General features: G+C 22.8%; 1 protein-coding gene across 4 annotated transcripts in view; it reads right to left on the reverse strand.

Annotated features, from left to right (window-relative positions):
• Window positions 1-12,602, reverse strand: part of LOC129611040 (uncharacterized) — a 76,110-nt gene extending 63,508 nt beyond the window's left edge. The window contains exon 1 of one of the 4 annotated variants that reach the window (XM_055523955.1): window positions 11,908-12,602. The gene's annotated coding sequence lies outside the window, so the exon portion shown is untranslated. Of the gene's footprint in view, window positions 1-11,706 lie in introns of all 4 variants that reach the window. The other 3 variants (XM_055523954.1, XM_055523953.1, XM_055523956.1) reach the window with 3 other exon arrangements.
• Window positions 12,603-16,118: the final 3,516 nt, after the last annotated feature.

Here is a 16,118-nt window from a genome sequence, read left to right on the forward strand (position 1 = left end):
TTTTGTTTCTTTGAAAATTAGTATAACTATATTATTCATTTTTTGAACTATACGTATAAAATTTGATTGAATTATAGAAAAGTTAGAGATAAACAAAATCAAATTAATAAAATTATTTTATAAATTAATTCTTGTAAATCTTAAATCTTATATACATTTTATAATTGAATTATATATACATTATTAATCAATAAAATTTAATTGAATAATTACAATTTTTATAAAATAAGAAATAAATAAAATATTGCTGGTTTACATTTGAACCAATTTATTAAACTAATTTACTTTATATTCATTTCATTGTATTATGATCCAGGCCATTTATGAGGGTATAAAATTGAGACACAATACAAATTCATATGTATATGTATATAAATACATATCCATATGTATATGTTAAATTAAAATTTATAATATGTTAGTTTCGTATGAATTCTACAAAAATGAAATTTGATCAATTACATGTAAATTTATTTCAAAATGAATTATTTTGAGTACATATGAATACATTTGTATATATCGTAACTTAAGAATATTAAATTTTAACTGTGATGAAATTGCTTAATTAAAATGTCTGAAAGGAAAAGTAATTACGATTTTATATGTTCATATATGCATTAATCATTTGCACGATTGCACTATTGCCTATATACTTTAACTATATACACATAATCACTTTACAGTACATTGTTGTTCGTAGCCATCTACGAAGATAATATTTACGTTCCATTTAATGGCATAATAATACCTCAGTACATCTTTTAAAAGAATATTATCGCTTACAGGAAAAGTGAAATACTTAGTAGACTTTGCTCTCACGGCGGCAGAGTTGCGATTTTCCGAGCCTTACAGAGTTCTCGAATTCATCAGAAGGTTGGGTGTCGAGCGGGTGTTTTAGAGTGTGCCCCGAAATTAGGGGTGACATAATATATTCTTTACGTGGTATCGGTACGGTTTTACCTCGGTTGTACAAATCTACCAACGTATAGTATTCCCAAATATACACCAGTCAATATAAAGCAATAGTTGAGAATAGTTTATTTCGGTAGCACAGTTTTATATTTTGATTCGTTAATAATTATTTATCACCGCTAACATTTATCTTCATCTGTTACCATAAATCATAAGCAATATTTAAATTAATAATGCATTTTTTACTAGGATATAAACACAGCCTAGCATTTTATTCATAAAATACTTGCAGCTACTCTGGAGTAGTAAATATGGTAGAGTATTATATAATCTTAAATGAAACACAAGAAAACCATAGCTCAAAGAATTCATTACTTTAAATTTTACAATGTTTATACATACAAATATATTTTCATTCAACTGTTATACTTTTAAATTAATAACATTTTATTCTATATATTTACTTGCACTTATTTGCATAATATTATGTAGAACATAATTAAAATATGTATATATTACCTCCTACAGCCGAAACTAAACATAATGTAATGTCATCTCGACTTTTATAGCAAAAAACTATTATACAAGTATAACATACAATTAAGAAATTGTTTTGATTTTGAAAAAATAAAAATAAAAATCTAAACTTTTGTTTTTAAATTTATTGCGCACGTTTTCAATTATTTTAAATTGAAGAACTTTAAGCGCCTATTATTATTACTCGTATAATTTATACTTATTTTTCTTTCTCTATTTTATGTTTGTATATAGTAAATTAAAATGATCGACAGATTTTGAGACAATGTTTCACTATTTGTTTGTTCTTTTTTGCTTTTTTACATTATTTCTTAATAAACTTTGTATTGTAAATTTTCCAGATACTTGTATATGATTACAAGTAGTATACATACAGTAATCCCCAGTTAATTGAGCCGAGAAAATTTATATACACAATATTTGAATCAATTATGCATGTAAATCAGTTATAAAATTTTCGCCTAATTGAACAACCCATATGCAAGGCAACGAATTTAACTGAAAGGAATACACCAACAGTTGAGCAATCGACCCAGAAAGTTCAATTAAATTAAACAGTCGGTAAGATTACATTATGACAGCATATAAAATTAGCACTGTTCTACACTCTACATCATTGATGACATCAAAATATTCTACATACACTGACATAAAGTTGCAAAGTTTTTTGGCATTTCAGTAAAGAGGGCAGGATTTTATATATTTTTATATATTTATACCAAAAAAGATGGTTCATCTAAGCGGCATGTGCAATTAAATGACTAATAGTAATAGAAAATTTTTCTCAGTTTTTCATTCAATAAAACAGGAGAGTAAATTAAGCTTGATGCCATTAGCCGGGTGTGAACTGTATACATATACTTAATTTAATTCTATAATGTGTGTATAACATGTATACAATAGTAAATTATGTACATATATATGTATATATATATATATATTTGTGTAGACTAAGAATACTTTAATGAAAAATCAAGGAGTTTGATCGATTTTAATCTTTAATTTCCGATTTTTTGCTACTTCTATTTTTATTTTGTTTTAAATTATGGAAGTTTTTCTTGTGACAATGAATCAGACAACTTAATTAACTAAAGGTAATTATGTCTTTAGTATGCTGTAAGAACATTTGTTATTTCATTTTAATTAATGTTCTTCAAAATGTATATACGTAATTGATATTCATGTACATACATATTTACTGTATATACATTTAAAATAATAATATAAAATTGTTTTCTTACAATTTGTTTTTCATATAATGTAGCCTATAATATACATGTATATATAAATATGTATAAAATTTTTATCATTCTTGCTTCTACACTTTTTATGTATACATAAAATTAAAATTAAATGAATGAAAAATAAGAAAAAATTAAACCAGATCTTTATACTCGTATGTACAATTTCCATTTAAAATATTTTTTAAATATTATTTTTATTTTATAAAATATTGAAATGATTGTAATTTGATGAAGCACAGTCCGCATACTAGATATACTGTCGGTCAAGTAGAAAAATTAATTGATTTAGGTTTTAAAAGAAACGAGTAAAAAAATGACAAGTATAATAATGTGACTTTTATCAATTTTGTCAATTGTTATACATATACAAATGTTCTCAAAATCAGCAACATATTAAACAATACACATACAATATGTATATAAATTTATTAGATATTTATAATTTGTGTTATACATACTTATATATAAGAAATATTTTATTACGATGAACAATTGATATTTAATGAAAGTTTAATTAGAAAGTTTACTCATCATAAATAATTCTAAAATATGTTAACATTCTATTATTATTATTATACGAGTATAACAATAAAAATAATAAAAAAAATAAAAAGAAAAACAAAAATTAGAAGGCCTTTTAGATTTAGAGCATAAATTTCGTAAATTTTGTATATGAATGATTAACGAGTCCAATAATCTATCGTGCCATTTAATTACACTTTGTTGTTATACAAAAAAAAAAAGAATTAATTATTATAACATATAAACATATACATCTATACAATTTTGTGTATAGTAAGTATAATTATTTCAATTAAATTATTTTGTTTTTTTTTTCGTCAACTTCTTGTTTAAAATAAAAGTTATTATGATACTTAACGTGAACTTTACTGTGCTATAATCATAATTAAACTCTTATATGAAATAAATTATAAACTGTTATATTTCAAATTGATTTTGTATTAAATAAATGAACCGTTAATATTAAAAATTTTAAATGCGGGTAGGTTCCAATTTTTTTATTGTTAAAATTATTTATTGAACTTTAAACAATAATTTAAGTTTCACATGAAATTTGATTTTTTTACTTTTTGAACAATGAACAAGCGTAAATTATGAGTCAATTTAGACAACCTGCTATAAATTTTTTTTAGAAAGTATTTCAAAAAAATTTATGTAATTTCAATTGTTTTTTTAGACGCCCAAAAAAATTGGATTAAATTATAAATTTATTTTAGATTGTTGTGTTCAAAATTAAATTTTTCGTGATATTTAATGAGATTTCATTGTTAAAATATTCTTATATAGGTGAAAAAAATATATGAATAGATATTTGATAGTTTCCCAATAAAATAATCAATATAAATTTGCGAATTTTAATTAATATTTTATGGTTTTCCATTTCTAATTTGAATTAAATTAAATTTTTCGTTTAAAATACTTTCTATATATAGAAAATTAAATTCAAGAACATTGAAAATAATTGAAACAAGGACGAATTTTTATTTTTGCTATTTAAAAAATCCGGAAGTTTAATCCTTTCTTTTTGGTATTTTAAAAAAACAAATGTTAATTAATTATTTGAATGTTAATTTGAGCCTTGAAATTCTGATTATAATTGGAATTGTTTGATTATTATTGTTTATAATAATATAATAGAAAAAATTATGGGTATATGCTATAGGATTTGCGCTTGATTTGATTTGCAATTTCAATTTTTGGGAGTTTGAACTATGGTTAATCTAATTGGTTTTTATGTACATATAAATTTTCATTCAAGACGAAGAGCTTAGGCGAAGCATTAATTATCATGCAAAACTAAAACTAATTTTAATGGCATGTGCATACAAACGTGTATATACGTATGTAGATAATTCATATAGAGAATATCTAAAAGAAACTTTAGTTTGATTTTAAAATTACACTTTCTTAAGGTCTCAAGACAATTTCCACACATTCATAAATATTACTCGTATTGTGAACATTTTACGAGAAAATATTGATCAAGGGAAGAACAATTTTAAAAGTTAAATTTTAAACAATCTATGTATATTCTTAATATCTAAGAATATTCTCAATTATATAATTTCGAAATAATTACTGCAATAAATTAATATTATTCTGTGAAGGAAAATTGGAAATCCAAAAGAACATTCCAATAATAAACGGGAATATCTAGTTTTAATTTCAATCAGGTGTACATGCTCTGAAGTGTTACTCTTACATACTATATATGTAATATTGAAAATTAGTTTAGAAAATTTTCTTTTAATTATTCAAAAAAAATTTAATTTTAAGTAGAGAAACTAATTTATTACAAATTTTTTATTTTCGGCAGTTGCCTACAATTCGGCAAAAAAGTATTTTACTAATTAAGACCTTTATTTCATTATATCATTATACATTTTAATAATATAATATTTAAATCAGTGCGATGACATACAGAAAACGATAGTTGTATATTACTGTTAAAAATAAATATTAATATAACAGTTATTCGGTTTATTTTAAAAACCAGTTCGAAACATTTGGCCATATAGCAATTACAAAAAAAAAAATATTCAAACTAAATTTAACATTACCTTAATAGGAAACTAATTTTATCACAATTTTTTAAAGATAAACCTAAAAATATTACAATATTATTGCCAATAAATGAATTTTGAAAAGATTTATTTGAACTTTTAAGTTTGTTGTATTTTATATATGTATTTATATGTAAACCAGGTTTTCCGACTTTTCATTCACTAATTCATAAGCATATTACCATATTCTTGTAAATAATTGATTTTGTAATATAATTAATTAATTATAAGTGGTTAGGTCTTAATTAAAATGAAAATACATATGTATATGTATAAAGGTTTTAAAGAAAAATCACTTTAATATAAAAGTATTAAAATTTAAGACCCCCATATGACAAAAAGAAATGATGTGTCAAAAATTTCCATATTTTTTTGATATTTCTCAAATTTATTGGAAAAACTTATTGCTGTTTTATAACCATTTAGTATACTAAAAAATAATAATCTACTTGACAGAATAATAAATTGAAAAATTAGAAAAATTATTAAATATTATACTTTTAGAAAATGTCCATAAACCTATACAAATTAATTATGATTTCGAATAATTTTTTATATTTTTAGTTGAATTTTATAGTTTTTGACAAATGTACGGGTAAACAACTAACTACATCTGTATAGGAAGAAATCTTAATTTTAAAAAATAGTATAGGTTTAATTTTAGTCTTCAATTAATCTATATATAGAGATTTGTAGATACATATATTATTAAAATAGAAACTACAACATCTATTTAATTTATTAATATACTCAAAAATTTTATTTTAATTTACATTTTAATGAAATTTTATATTTTAAATCCTTCCAATTATGGTTTTTTCCATTAAAAACTAGACAACAGCTTATCTTTGATTTTCAATATTATAAAATGATCTATATATAATCCTAAATTTGGGAGTTTTTGATTTAAATTTAAAAAACTCACATATTTTTCTTAATATCGTAAAAGAAAAATCACCTTGAAATTTACTTACTTACTACATTTGAAATTGCGGTATAATTTTCAATTTTATTAAAAGTTATAGTTTTAAAATTAGAATATTGAGTATTTGTATGCATATATATTTATATATCATCTATAAATGTATATGCATTTGTAAATATGATTTGTATTTCAAAAACAAAATTAAATAAATTATGAATGAAATATATATGAGGTTTTAAAGGTGTGTTAATTTTAACAAATATGCGTTGACATAATAATTTATATTATAAATTAAATGACATGAGTTTATTACAGTTTATACTTTCTAATATAATTTAATATTAAAATTTAAATTAAGTTATCATTAGATAAAAGATTTTGTTCAAATATAGTGACAAACATTGTATTACAGTTACAGTATGTGTTTTTTCTTGTTATTTCGTTGAATATTGGCCAATTTTTTGTATTCGATGTATAACAAAAATATTACCTATGTATTAAATAATGAAAATGCACATTTATAACAAATTATTTAATAAAGATATTAAAGACATATAATAAAGAATATTATATTATCAGATATTATTCGAATTTTTGATCATATTTAAAATTTTATCATTATATAAAATTGTAATTTTTGTATTTTTAGAATGAAAATAAGAGTGTCTGCCCTATATTGCCTCATTAAAAAATAGAGAAATTTTGTGAGTCAGAGAGCTTCAGAATCTTCAGAAATGCAGATAAATGAAGTAATCTGCATTTATAAATGTGGTATTTGGTAGTGTTTGCATTATTATTAACAATTCTTTTAAAAACAAATATTAAATATTTTTTTATTAGCTTTTTAGGAGGAAGAATTTGAAAATAAGTCAAAAATTTTATTTCTAAATGAATTTAATTGAAAATTTCAACATTAAAATTTCACCTTTCCCGTAATAATATTATGTAAATTGCAAGTAAAGTTTTTAAAAAATAGAAACAATACCACACAGGTATTAATTGCAAAATTTTTAACATTTCATATTATTGGAATTAGTGCATAGACACGCCTTTTTTATGATTTGCAATTTGTAATTCAAATATTTTAAATATAACATTATGTAACAAGTAAGCATTTATTTTTTAAAACAAGTGTTTTGTAATAATCATGTATGCTTAAAATAATTTACATACTCTTGTATGACTTTAATTAAAATTTCGTATTATTTTAGTTGTAACTCTAAGAGGTTGTAATTAAGTGATTTATTTCAAATTTTCGTTTCTGGAAGCTATATACGCGCATTACTGTGTTTAAGATATTCTGCTAAAAATAAAATTATTAATTTCAAAATTTTATAAGTACTTGCAGTAGAAACAAATAAAATTAATGAAAACATAGAGTTGAAATTGGGTATACGGCAGTGATTCTAATTATAGTAAAGTTTCTCATTAGAATTTCTACAAATTTCCTCGATTTTTTTTAAAGAATATGCCAAAACAGCTTTGTTTTGTTTCTAAGAATTAAAATAAACACATAATTGCAGTTCTTTAAGAGCTGTTGTTCAAATTTTCTCCATTTTTTACAATTATAACAATAAAATAATAATATTAAACGTATGTCTGTATATAATTCAAAATAAATAAAATTTTTCAATGTTATTTAAAATTTTATCATTTATACCGGTAGTAATATTAAATATGCAATTATCTACATATATAATTACCTTTAATTATGTATAATTCTTAAACAAACCTGTAAATGTAGGTATATAAGATAAAGATTTATATTTTTAATATGACAATAATTGCATATATGATAACGAATAAAATTCTATACAGTAACTTTCGTTTAAGAAATAATCTAAGAAACGAATTGTATAAAAGTTTATTTTTTTCTTTATCATAAAATTTTATTTTCATATATATGTATGTATATTGAACTCTGCACCCTCTTGAATTATGGCATATTAATAAAATTTTATATATAACTAACTTTATCTGTATACAAGGTAGAAAAACTGTGCTACCTTATATTCGCACATAAGTGGGAAAGCTTTTTATGATAATTTTATATAATATGTAAATATAGGTGATAATAATATAATTAGTTAACTACACTTTTGTTATAATAATGCACATATCTTATAATTGATAAAAACTAGATTAATTGTATAACGAATGGAAATTCTGTTTAAAATTATTAACATATTTTGCAAAAATTTTATATTTTGCGAATATTTCTAGTGCACCGTTCTTAAGAAAGCATTATGACCCAAAATTTGAAAAAATAGACAAGATTTTAAAAAAAAATGGGGCCGAATTAAAAAATTCGGACAAATTAAATACAAAATAAAAGAACCAAATGCGAGCAAATTAAAAATTAGAAAAAAAACATCGATCAAATTTTAAAATTACAAAATTGGAATAATTTGGGTCATATCAGGCGGCAACACTATGATATGAATATTTAATGAAGAATAAAAACGATAAAATTAATTTAATTAAAAACGAGAAAAAAAATAGAGTTGACCTTGTCAACTCTGTGATACCCGTACGAATTTGTTATCCTATGTGCTAATAATTAATGTGCCTTAACTAACTATAGGGCAGACTATGACTTTAAGTTGCCGTATTACCATATTAATTTATGCAAAATTCCAGTACTATGTGTTTTTCAAAATACTGGTTGTGCCAAACTACTATTGAAGTTGTATGGCAGCTACCAGAAAGAGCCAAGGAATTTTAGCGAATTTTATCAAGCACATCGGCCCCACTAATATATTCACTTGTGTGAAATCTCAATATCACAGCTTTTATAGTTTCTAAGATAGCCAAATAACTTTTGAAGTAGTATGGCAGGTACTAGGAGGAGCCAAGTAATTTCAACGACTTTTATGAGACACGTTGGCCCTACTAATATATTCGTTTGTGTGAAATTTCAATACCATAGCTTTAATAGTTTCTGAAATATAGTCAAATAACTTTTGAAGTTATATGGCAGGTACCAGAAGGAGCCAAGTAATTTCAACGACTTTTATGAGACACATTGGCCCTACTAATATATTCGTTTGTGTGAAATTTCAATACCACAACTTTTATAGTTTCTGAGATATAGCCAAATAAATTTTGAAGTTGTATGGCAGCTACCCGAAACGGTACCCCGATCATGTCCAATTTAAATAGGGTTCTGGCACTTACTACAATAAATCATTTGTGAAAATTTGGTGAACTTAGCTCTATTAGTTTTTGAGTTATCGTTGGGACGGACGGACGGACGGACAGACAAAGCTAAATCAACTCAGAATTTGACGCTGATCAAAAACATACACTTGAGTCTATATCTAACACCGTTATTTCTTAGCGTTACAAACGGTAAGGCAAATTTAGTATACCCTTCGAACATACGTTCGTACGGGTATAATAATTATTTTATTATTGCCTTATTGAAAAGAACGTTAAATTTTTATGTTGAAAACCTATTCCTATAAGAATTGTGCTTAAAGCAGGAAGAGAATAATTCTTGCATTTAAATACAATTTTAAATCTAAATAACAATTGTTTATATACACATTAGGTATACATAATTATAATGTACATAACGTATATAATTTGTATAGAAGATCAAAAATGGAATACCTCCCTAGTAAGAAATTGTCGTTAAGTTAAAGTTGATTAGAAATATACAATGTGTGTAAAATGTATGAATTTTTTCGAACTAAATAGTAGCTATAGTTCTGCAAATTTGCTGCTGTACTTGTTTTTCTAAAAAAAATTACTTAATAAAAAATATTTGCTCTAATAATAATTCTTATTATCATTTAAAACCTTTTTCTATACTTTTAAAATTTTTTTTTGCACAATCATTATCTACTTTTGCTGTTTTTTTTTTCTCAGCTTTAAACGAAAGTTTTTATTATTCTTGATCAGCTGAGAAAGGCGACTTTAATAAAGTATAAATAGCGTATATATATATATACATATGTATGTACATAATTTTAATGTACAAAAAAATAATACTTGTATAGTAAGAAGTGTAGATTATTTTATTAATATTTTGAATTTGTAATTAATTTTAAAATTGAAATAAATTTAATTATTTAGATTTGAAATTTTATTGCAATCTTATTGAACTTTTAAATTTTTGCTTGTTATTTGATATTATTTTTTTTGATTTATACAGGGTTTTCGACTAAATTGTTTAAGAGAATTGAAAATTTACATGGAATTTTTATATAAATTAATAAATAAATCGCTGTAATTTATTTTTTTTTATTAAGCAAATAAAAATATATGCAAAAGTTAACCACGATTACATTTCAGGTGATCTATTCGAAGAGAACCATTTTCAAAACCATTTGTATTGGATATTTTCAGTGGAATATCATTAATTACCTGCTCAATCTTATTGAAAAGTTAAAATTTATATCAGATGATTAAACTGATTAAAAAATTTCATTTACAATCAAAGGAAAACATCAAACCACTACAACTTCGGGGCAGCCAATAACGGGCCTAAAATTGTTCTTAAATACACATTTATTATATTTTTGTTAAAACAATTACTGTAGATATAAATTGTTCGGAATGTAATGCTTGGACATTAGGTTCTACGGAATGAAATGGTTACCTAAACTAAATCAGTTTAATACTTTTATACCTTTAATGAATAACACTTTCAAGTATCTCAGCAAAAATGCAAAAAAAACCTTTTGTATTCAAATCGACTAAGAAATTTCTTATTACTAAATTTGTATACAGTGTAAATTAAATTTTTGTAAACTAAAGTAAGTTTTTTAATCTGTAATATCGGACATTCTTAGCATATTTTATAAGTGGAATTTTTTCATAAATTATATAAGAATTCGAAATTGTTGTGATCGTATCTTTAGCTGTACATATATAGGATTTGAACAAGTAATATAAACAGAAAGATGAGCTCTTATGCAGTGAAATAATATTGTAATCTAAAGAAACTCATAAGAAGGGAAGTTTTTCCTATTAATTTCTTATGAATGTTGTGTGGTAAGGCTAAAACAAAATGATCAGTGTAAGTTGTTTTTCAATTAAAACTAATTTATTGTCTGCAAATGATGCTTTATTCTTAAGAACTTTGATTTTTTTTTATTTATTTTAAAACTGGTATTGTGTGACTCTTCTTTGTGACTTAACACTAATTAAGTTTTAAGCTCTCCTTTGATAATACGAGTATGCTATATATTAGGCATTTGTTTAGCATGAAAAAAAAAATCAAGCCTATAAAATGTGATCTTCTTGTGGAAGGAAATCGAATGGGCCAATAAAATTTCAAATGTATATACGTTAATATTAATTTTTAATTAAATTGTAAATTTTCTGAAGCCTGGGTACAAGAACATTTGTTACAAGTCAGGGGTCAAGTAATATGAATATTTAAATGAAATTCTTGTTATCGTAAATAAAACTACGGTCATAGAAATAATAAAAACATTCTAATCATTTTTTATCAAAATTAAAAAAACAAATTTTAAATGATTTTATAAAATACTTGCGATCTTCTTCTTTTCTTCTTTACCCCCAAAATAAATTAATTTCTAAATATTTAATACAAGATCTTTGATATTCTTGTGCATTAATGTTTTTTTTTTGTTTTGGAATCCTTCTAATATAATTTTTTCTTTTTGAATTTTTTTTTTTCGGTTTGCAAGTAACCAAATTTTTTTAAAATTAAAAATTTATTTATTCTTACTTTTCTTTTATATTTTTAATTACTTTATTTATAAATTATTAATTTTTGGATTTTTTTTTTAATAATAGGTGTTTTACATATATAAATACAAAATAAATATTTTAAATGTAAACAAAAAAAAAATTGTGCGTTTTTTTGTGTTAATTTTTTTTTTTGTTGTTTAAAAGATAATTCACGCTTTTCTTATTTTAATAATTATTGCGATTAAATTGTTTATACAAAAAATTAAAAAAATTAAGAAAAAAAAACAAGTAAAATAATTATTTATTAACGGTATTTTTCGTTTTATTTTTCATTTTTATCTTGTTGTTGTTGTTTTTTTTCTTTTTTATGTACGACAAAAATGTTACACGAAATTATAGCGCAAATTGCGAATTAATTTTTTTTTTTTTAGTACACATAAATACTGTATTCTTGCGGTGTTTTATTATTATTTTTACGGTATCAGAACAAAACAAAAAAAAAAAATTAAACTGATTTTGTTTCTAATTTTTTTTTATTTTTTGTTATAATTTTTTTATATATTTTTAGAGTGTATTTGCATTTCATTTAAATTACGATTCTTTGATATTACATATATTGTGTGTAGGTATTTTAATTTTATTTTATATTTATTCCCGTATTTACTCGTAATTTTTTATTATTGTTATTATTTTTTGCGATGTTAACACATCAACCGTCTAACTAGGAATGAAGTTAACTTTTGACTGACTGGATGACTTCAATTCAATTCAAAATATGAGATGTTTAATTTTTTCTTATTCTTATTATTTTTATTATTTTTACTGTAGGAATTATCATTGTTTAGTATCATCACACACATACATACACACATAAACATTGTTATACACAGTTAATAATAATGTATTTTCATATCATATAGTGTGTACTAAATATTACAATAATTATAATATGAGAAAGGAGACTATAAGCAAAACAAAAAAAAAATAAAAAAATAAAAAATAGTAAAAAGAAAATTATTATTAATAATTTATGCAAGTTTTTCCCATTCAATGATTAAACGTTTTTAATCTACTTCATATGTAATTGTTGCGTTTGCACGTATGTGTGTGTTGGTATGAAAAATTTTTAGTACACAATATATTTATTATATAGTGTATAGTGTAAAAAACAAAAAGAGTGAGATGAAAATAATGAAAAGAATAAAAAAAAGAAAGAAAAAAAATGACAGAGGAAAATTGGAAAAATCAAAATATTAAGTGGTACTTTTAATTTTTATGATTTTTTTTTTTATTTGTGTTATAAAAAATCGAAAATTAAAAATTTTTTATCACATTTTGTATTGTTCACCCTACATACATACATATATAAATTTAAATGGGATTTAATAATTATGTGTGATTTTATTCTTAAATGAAATGAGACTAAATTTAGGATTTCATTGTAAGCGGCATTCAGTATTATACCTGTTATCAACAATAGATAGTGCTGTTATACTAACTTTTTCTCCTATTCAGTTTTCCTTAGCTTTATACAAATGTTAACAATAGTATAAGAATATAATAATTATTTTCATTTAAAATTATAATATTGATTCTTTGGGTTTTATACTAAATGATTGTTATGCAATAATTAATTGTTATATTTAAATTAAGACTCATTAATTTCTTCTACAAGTAAAAGAATTCAAGTAATATTGCATTTCAAAGTTCTGCTCAACTCTGTTTCACTTTGAAATTACGATAAAAAAACCTTAATTTTCAATACCGATTATTATTTGCCTTATAATAAATGTTATTTTTAGCATTTTTCCAAAAAAAATATTAAAAAGCTCTCAATAGTTTTAATTTGTCTGTCTGTCCGTCTTTCAGCGTGTCTGTTTACAAATCTTCAGATTATGTAAACGCTGAAAGGTAGGGGTGACCTTTTTATACCGCAGCATAATTTGTTGACCTCTAATTAAAATATATAATATTTGAATTGTCGTATGTCCAAATTTCTAAAAATGCAGAACGAAAAAATATAATTATTGTTCTTGATACTCTTGTTTACCGTTCAATTCAACCATTATATCAATGGGCTTTTTTCAACTTTTTTTCGCTAATCCTAAATATATGCAATAATTTTATATATAATTTTTTATATCACCGAAACTAACTTAAATAATGCAGTAGATTGCATTTAAAAGCAATTCTTTTGTTGAAGGAAAAAGTGCTTCTTTAGAAAACATCGATTTAACTTAAACATCGATTTAAGACGTACTATGTATTTAATAATTATAATATGTTTGATATATAATTCTCTTAATTCAATATTTAAAATAGTAAAATATATATTTTAAATTTATTTGTTACATAGTTCGACATACCTCTTAATATTTACCTAGATTTCATATAGCAAAAATGAATTTACGTTGATTACCGTATATATATAGAATTTTTGCAGATCTAGATTTCGTATTGATCGATTATATAGATATTTTATGTTCTTTTCATTACATATAATTTTCAACATAAATGAAAAGCGCAACAATCGCAATACAATCATTTTTACCTGATGGCATAATAGATCATATCATATACTCCCCATTTATGTATAAAAAATTACGTAACTTATAAGAAAAAAATAAAATAATAATAAAAAAACTATTAGATTGTAGTTACGTAATTCTAATTTTAAAAATCTTTAATCTGACCTATTTAATACTAAATACGATGCGGTTTTAGGTAAAAAAAGTAATCGAGAATTAAAATTAAAGATTAAAATATTACCAAATTTTTTGTAATTGTCATTATTTTTTAACTTAGAATAAATTAAATAAATTAATTACACCTACATTATGATTAATAAGCAATTCTTGATTTTAAGAGAATTGCAAGTAGGAGATGAAACATAAACAGCAACAGCTAATTGAATAATTGTATTTATTGCATTTATGTACATATATTTGTAGTATTCACAATTTATTACATTATTTTTACTTAACTATAACAGAGAAGTTAGGACATTAAAACGACAGTGCCAAACCAAGAAAATTTTCAGTATAATGATGAACTTCCTTTACAATATTTTAGTTACGTAATAATTTAGACCTTCTCAATAAAATATGTAGTTCTCGTTACTCACTTATTATACTCAAATTTCAACTTATAATTTGTTATACTAAGCACATAAGTGTCATAATCTTGACACTCATGCAGTAGGATAAAAATGTATTTTTCATAAAATCGGATTTGATATAGGAAAAATAAACTTAAAGTTAATATGCATATAAAAGTATGCCTGGCATACAAAATTATATTAAAAGTATTATACAATAATTTGGTATCATAATTCAAATGAGAGAAATTGATTTCAAGGTAGATTCTTGGTAATTTTGTTTATATAGTTGAATTTCGCTGCGTTTTGTAATTTAATAACAATTAACAAACATACATACGTGCTCGAAAAGATTTTGAAAACTTACAATTTTAATTCTTAATTAGATATACAAATTTTGCAATGTAATTATAAGAATATATTAATGTATGTACTCGTCTTTTATATTATGTAAAAAATTTAAAACATTTTCTGTTAATTTGGACAATATTTAAAACACAAATTTGGTTCTCTTACATCGAGCAATTTCTGTCTCAAATTACATGATTCTTGACATTCAAACTGCTGAAAATTTCCAAAATTGCAACAAAATCGCGTTTAATATAATCTAGGGAAATTATCAATTTATTCTCAAATAGATTGAGCCTGAGTCGAACATCTACCCCACATTCACACAGCACGGTGTTTTACGGTCCACCTTCAGGCTGAGCCGTTGAACTATATGAACATTCTTTTATTATAGTTACTCGTATTTACCATTGATTTTCTTGCAATATTTTATTCTTTATACTATGAATTGTATAAAATTAAATTTTCTTAAAGCTTCAAATCAGTTATTTCATATTCTCTATATCTTTTATAACATAGGCGTTGCAGTTAAATTTACGAAATTACTTATATTTAAATATAATAGTAATAATTATTAATTGGTTAAGTAATTGGTTAAGTAATATAACACTTTTATATCGTATAAAATATACAAATTTTTTTGCTAATTTGTTTTAAAGCTATTAAATTCTTTTTATTTTAAACATTGTTACTTAATAGCTTTGTAATACGACTATAATATGCCTTTAAAGAAAATGATCTAATGCAATTAATTTTCTTTTATATATAAATATAGATAAATAATAAATCATTGAAAGATGATA

Source organism: Condylostylus longicornis, unplaced genomic scaffold (genome assembly GCF_029603195.1).
Source record: "Condylostylus longicornis isolate FDR11 unplaced genomic scaffold, ASM2960319v2 ptg000048l, whole genome shotgun sequence".
NCBI lineage: Eukaryota > Metazoa > Arthropoda > Insecta > Diptera > Dolichopodidae > Condylostylus > Condylostylus longicornis.